Genomic DNA, 6,879 nt, shown 5'->3' with positions numbered 1-6,879 from the left:
TAGCAAAAGAGAGAGAAGGGTTAGGAACGGATACAGAAGACCAAACAGTGAGGAACACTGTGATCAAGCTCAGAACTCCAGCTGGCTAAAGCCTCTGCCTCTCTAGGTCTACAAGCCAACAAACACAGAGGCACTAGCCTGGGCCAGAGCCTGCCCTCTGTTCAGGGGCTACAACGTCACTAGAATAACCCCTGCCTTCAAAAGAAGAGTTGGATGCCGTTGTCCTTGGTAACTCTTTGGCTAGGGGTTTCAAATGAAAATGAACATATAGTTCTACATTTTCTGTGATCCTTAATTTGTATAAAATTTTTCATGAAGAGACTGGCTAATACTTAAATAGAAGAGTTTTACTGGCAAATGGACTAAAAAATAGTGTGGATTGGATATAGTTGAAGAGGTTGAAGATATTTGAACAAAGAGGATATTAGGAGGCTGCTTTCATGTATTTCAAAGGCCACATGGAAAAATAATACATCAATAGATAAATAAGCAGAAGTTTTCAACATTTAAAAGTTTACAAACTGTATTCATATATATTAACTCATTTAGTCATCTGAAACAGCCTGTGAGGTTCAAATGGTTATCACCTCATTTTACAGAAGAAAAAACTGAAATGTAGTCACTTAGCCAGTTACCCAGGCAACAGCTGCTGAAAATAAACTGAAATATAGAGTCTAACACACAAAAAAGAAAACCCTTTTAACTGAAGATCAACAACTGTCCACTGCACCACATTGAGAAAAGAAATTGTATTAATTTTGTATTATGCCAGAAGACATGACGATTTGGGAAGGATGGAGAACAAGAGATTTCCAACAGAAAGAATAATCCAACAATGGGAAGGATTGCCTGTGCAGAAATGAGCCCCCTCCACCAAAAGCCACACCCCCCCCCTGTAAATAATCACAAAATATGGGGGACAGATTGGAAGGTGTGTGGTTTAGTTATTGCTTTTGTATCAATCACCACAAACCTAGTGGCTTAAAACAACACAAATTTATTATCTTATAGGTCTGGAGGTTAAAAGTCTGAAATGGGTTTTCAGTGGGCTAAAGTCATGATGTTGGCAGGGCTGCATTTCTTCTGGAGACTCTAGGAGAGAAGTTGTTCCCTTGCCCTTCCCAGCTTCCAAAGGCTGACCATATTTCATGCCTCTTGACTCCCCCTCCATCTTCAAAAACAAGGTGTCTCTAACTCTGCTGTCACCATATACATGTCTTTGACCAGCCAGGCAAGGTCCTCTGCTTTTTAGGACCCTTGTAATTACTTTGGGCCATCCTGGATAATCAGGATAATATCTTCATCTCAAGGCCCTTAATTTAATCAGATCAGCTAAATCGTTTTTGTCATGTAAGCTAAAATTTACAGGTTTCAGGCATTGGATCCAATATGGACATCTTCGGATGGGTATTATTCTGCTCCCCACAGAAAGGATTTTTAAACCTTGTTTTAAGTAAAGGTAAATTCTTTTTACTCTCTGAGATTCTTTTTTTTTTTTTTTAAGTTTTTATTTATTTATTTGACACACAGAGAGAGAGCACAAGCAGGGGGAGTGGCAGGCAGAAGGAGAGGGAGAAGCAGGCTCCCCGCTGAGCAGGGAGCCCAATGTGGGGCTCGATCCCAGGACCCTGAGATCATGACCTGAGCCAAGGGCAGATGCTTAATGGCTGAGCCACCCAGGTGCCCCTACTCTCCGAGATTCTTGAGGAAATCTCTGACTTATGCTTCTTGTCCATTCAAATAATTCTTTTAATGGAGTTGATCCTGTTCCTGCGTAAATTTTATTATACTAAGTATATTATTCAGCTCAGGCTGCCATAACAAAATACCACAGAATGGTTGCCTTAAAAAATAGAAATTTATTTTCTAACAGTTTTAGAACCTAGATGTCCAAGATCAAGGTGCAAACAGGTCTGGCTTCTCCTTATCTTGCAAATGTCTTCTTGCTGTGCCACAGGGTCTTTCCTTTGTGTGCACATCCCTGCTGTCTTTGTCCAAATTTCTTCATTTTATAAGACACCAGTCATACTGGTTCACAGTCCACCTTAGTGGCCTCATTGTAACTCCATAATCTCTTTAAAGGCCTTATCTCCAAATACAGTCACATTTTGAGGAATTAGGGGTTAGAATTTCAATGTATGAATTCTGGTGAACATAGTTCAGTCCATCACACTAAGGTTTTAAGATATAAAACACACAGGGCTTGCTCCTCCTTTCTCCTCCAACATCTCCATGCCCCCAAGTGAGGGTAGGAGGCTGGATAGGAGGGAAGGAGAAAAAACTGGTGTGGCAGACCAGGGACCTCTGAGCTTGTAGGGGTGTTTGGAGTAGGGGTCCTCCTCAAGGGAGACATCCTTGCTTCAGCAGAGACAGAGATGACCCAGGAGGAGCAGAAAGCATGATTTGCTCAGGTGTTGGGTAGCTTATCTGCCTTGTGTTTACTCAGGTCAGGCCTTGAAGTAGAAAGGAGGAGAAATGCCTCCCACTCCATCTGCTCCCTGAGTGAAGATAGTCACCTCTCCCCCAATAAACTCCATAAATTTACCTATTCATTGTTTGTCCTATTTCCAGTTCCCTGTTGAGTCTTACCTTTCTCTTTCCTTTGTCCCATGTATGGAGTCGAGGCTGAAATTAGTGAAATACAATGATATTTCCAATATCAAGGAATTACATGACATCAGATTTAACTCCCTCTAAAAGTGGTAAATGTTTATATAATTTGGATTTCAGTGAGTGAATCTATTTGTTTCGTGTAGCAAACTTTTTACACTGATTACAGATCCCAAGAGCCAATATAATATCTATGATACTTACTTAAAATATAACTATCTGCACTCTCTCTCCTTTTTTTTTTTTTAAATATGGAACGCTTCACGAATTTGCGTGTCATCCTTGCACAGGGGCCATGCTGATCTTCTCTGTATCGTTCCAATTTTAGTATATGTACTGTCGAAGCGAGCACTATCTGCACTCTCTTTAAGTGTTATTTTATTCTTCAAAAACATTGGAAACCATTGTTTGAGGCAGTAGTTTATTTTAATTAATAATGGCAAAATGGCCCACTTACCTGTGGGATAGTCATTTATTCCCAAATGGCAGTGAAATATGACAATTGGCATATTGGTCTGGCCAGACACCTGCCCCGCTCTGCCTGTATGTGAGGTGTTCTGTTAGAGACTGAGAGCAGCTCTGGTTGCCTACTAGGTTCTAACACCCAGCGTTTACCTGTGCTCTCTTGAATCCTTCGGTCTGAATCTGCACTAATCACTATCTCTCTAAGCCTTCTCAAGAAATAATACGCAAAAATTAAGTATGAGAGAATCTGTTTATTAGTAAGGCAATGACACATTTAAAAAACGTCTTAAAACAGTTTTTACCTAAGCACTGAAATATATTTTAGCCTGAAAAGGAAGGGAATAGAATTTACTTTATAACAGATTATTGATTAATGGTGCTAGTCCACAATACTAGTACTTATCTGCAATTGAACAATGCTCAAAGTTCGGAAAACCCAAATCTGTGTTAAATTTGGCACCAAAACTCACCAGCCAGCATGACCTGATCTGAACTAATGGAAAGCTATTGGCAGACCTTGTTTATTCTACTTTTGGATACTTTTTTTTTAACATTTTTTAAATTTTATTATGTTATGTTAATCACCATACATTACATCATTAGTTTTTGATGTAGTGTTCCATGATTCATTGTTTGCGTATAACACCCAGTGCTCCATGCAGAACGTGCCCTCTTTAATACGCATCACCCATCCTCCCACCTCCCTCCCCTCTAGAACCCTCAGTTTGATTTTCAGAGTCCATCGTCTCTCATGGTTCGTCTCCCCCTCTGATTCCCCCCCTTCATTTTTCCCTTCCTAGTATCTTCTTTTTTTTAACATATAATGTATTATTTGTTTCAGAGGTACAGATCTGAGATTCAACAGTCTTGCACAAATCACAGCGCTCACCATAGCACATACCCTCCCCAATGTCTATCACCCAGCCACCCCATCCCTCCCAACCCCCACTCCAGCAACCCTCAGTTTGTTTTCTGAGATTCTATATTTCACTGCAAAATATTAATGTGTTTGATTCTCTAGTGCTCGCTCAGGTGCTGCTAAGCTGCAATATACATGGTAATATGCACCAAATGACTTTTTAGGTCCCAAATTTTTAAATTCCCAAACATATCTGTCTATAGTAGTTTTGTATAAGGTACTGTGGACTTATATAGCTGATAAGAATACTTTACATTAAGATTTACTTGCAAGGTTACATTTACATGCTATCTACATGCTACTGAAAGAAGTACTCAATATAGTGAATAAATCAATAAAAAAAAGTAAAAATAGTTGTAAGTTGTTTTCAGACATAAGCACAGCCCAACTACACTTCTTCATTTTCAAACACTTGGGTAAAAACAGCTTTAATGTGCAGCAAGGAAAATTCTCTTTGTTCAGTTGAAAGAAATGCATTTATTTATTTATTTATTTTTAAAGATTTTATTTATTTATTTGAGAGAGAGAGAGAGCACATGAGGGGGTGGTCAGAGGGAGAAGCAGACTCCTCGCTGAGCAGGGAGCCCCATGCGGGACTCGATCCCGGGACTCCAGGATCATGACCCGAGCCGAAGGCAGTCGCCCAACCAACTGAGCCCACCCAGGCACCCACATATATTTATTTAATATGTGTTGAGTATATCGTTCCCTGCAAGGCTCTGTGCCAGGTACTGTTGGAAAAACGAAATTACTCGTTTACATAGATGCTAGAAAAAACTATTACCTCTCATGAAAATTTTTACATAAATATTAGAACTGTAAGTCTTTCACATGTTTCTGAATCAATTCAGGTGGGGTTTTTTGCCTCAGTTTCCCTTTATTGTTAAACATGTTAATGAAGCTCATTAAGGTTTTAATAATTTTACTAATGTTATTGCTGTTACTGTTAAGCTTGTCTTTTATTCTATTTCCTGAAGCTTTTGTTATAGTTATGTAAAAGCTTCAAAAACTTTTTTAGAAGTTTAAATTATGGATTTATCTTGAACTTGAAACTTATTTCTTCAATGTTTATCTGAATTTCTTTGATGTAACATCAGACTGAATTTGTAAAAAGAAGCAGCAGGCTTCTCTTTACAAATATTACTTCTGGTAGGATCAGAGTTCAGTGAAAATAGTTTTCTCAAGGAATTTAGAAAGGATTTCTTCCAGGCTAGGTTGGAAAACCATGTGAAATCAAAAGGAGGAGAAACATGTTATTTGAGGCCTTCAGAAACTCCAAGTAGAATGCATTCAGCTTAAACCCTAAGTCAAAGTTCTAGAAAGCAAAATCCAATAATTAACCACATATGTGGATATGTGTATTTATCAAGAATATTTATTTTAATTAAAAATATTTTTTGTCATTTCAAAAGCTGTCTACTGCCTATATAAAGTTAGAAAATAGAGATCAGCAAAAGTAAGACAGTGATGATATACTCTGTCACCCAGAAGTGTCACTATCTACCCCCAGTGGATGTCTCTAGATCTTTTTCTTTGTACATGTTCATCTACCATTATAGTTTTACCAAAATGAGGTCATACCATAAATTATATTTGTAAAATAACAGTGTATGTCTTGTTATGTCAAAAATTTTATTCTATGCAATATCAAATTTCTTCAGTTGTCTGAAAAATCTCTACAGTTGCTTTGTCCAAATCAGGTTTCAAATCCATGGCTATGCATTGAATTTTGTTGTGGTGACTTTTACATCTTTGTTACTTTGGTAGAGTACACCTCCTTTTCCTGTCTTTATTCATGACACCAACTTATAGAAAAAAAATCATAAGCTAGGTATTCTGAGAAAAATATTCAGCCTGCTGGATTTATCTGATTATGTCCCTATAGTCTTTCTCAGTTTAGCCCTCTAGCTCCTATAGTTCCTACACACTGACAGCTAGACCTGAAAACTTGATAAATTCAGGCAAAACATCATTAGCCAGTCTTCATTCTCTGAGATATTGTGTACTTTGTATTGCAGGACATCAGAAGGCAGGACATCTGGTTGACCAGCGGTTAGGATAGGAAATCAACTGAATGAAGATGATGACAATATGATCTTTCTTGTACAATTAGGTTTTTCCCCCTTGCTCCTTGAAACTAGTCTATGTGGGATTATGCTAACACTGTGAAAACCCAGTTCCCCATGAACATTATATGGTGCCATAATGATGATTTTTCTAACTCTATGACTTCTCTCATTCCTATCATTATTAGTTGCTTTCTCATATAACAAAGAGCTTTCATCAGGTTTATTTGTTTACCTCATCTGTAGTTTCTACTAAAAAGGCAAAATAAAGACACCGATTTTCAAAGCAATAGCATGGGTTTTAATGATTTTTTTCTGGCACTCTCTTTTCTGAATTCCATGAACCCATGCATGTCATTGCTTAAATGTATTCCCATCTACTATAATAAAACATATGGATCCCTTTTATGTGACCTCATTAGTCTTTAAATGCTTTCTTGTTTTGTGGCACTAGATCCCTTATTCACCTTGTTCCTTCCTGTGTTCCTTGTAACACCATTTCTCCATTGAGCTAGTGATTTAATTATCAATGACTGAAGAGGTTAAAGTTAGATTCCTTAGAGCTTTGAAGATGGCAATTTTATAGTTAAATCAATAGAAAGTTAAAAGCCATTTCTGTTAATTTCTATTGATTAAAGAGACCTCAAGTTTAAAAGGCTAAACTACTATTAGAATAATGAGTACATCATTCAAAGTAATCTTTTCATACTTACACATTGAAAATTCAGGACAAAAATTAATCAAATGAATTTTTAGAATATTTTTCAGAATTAGAAAAATTTGTCTAAGGAAATTTTAGACATGCAGCCAGATCTGATT

General features: G+C 37.5%; 1 non-coding gene across 1 annotated transcript; it reads right to left on the bottom strand.

Annotated features, from left to right (window-relative positions):
* Window positions 1–2,855: 2,855 nt before the first annotated feature.
* LOC123862551 (U6 spliceosomal RNA) lies at window positions 2,856–2,962 on the bottom strand. Its single transcript, XR_006795255.1, has one exon. It is a non-coding gene; the product is annotated as a U6 spliceosomal RNA (small nuclear RNA).
* Window positions 2,963–6,879: the final 3,917 nt, after the last annotated feature.

This window comes from Mirounga angustirostris, unplaced genomic scaffold (genome assembly GCF_029215605.1).
Source record: "Mirounga angustirostris isolate CCGP_5_RB_7025 unplaced genomic scaffold, mMirAng1.0.hap1 SCAF_9, whole genome shotgun sequence".
Taxonomy (NCBI): Eukaryota; Metazoa; Chordata; class Mammalia; order Carnivora; family Phocidae; genus Mirounga; species Mirounga angustirostris.
The sequence above is the reverse complement of the archived record's forward strand: the minus strand, read 5'-3'. Positions and strand labels throughout refer to the sequence as shown.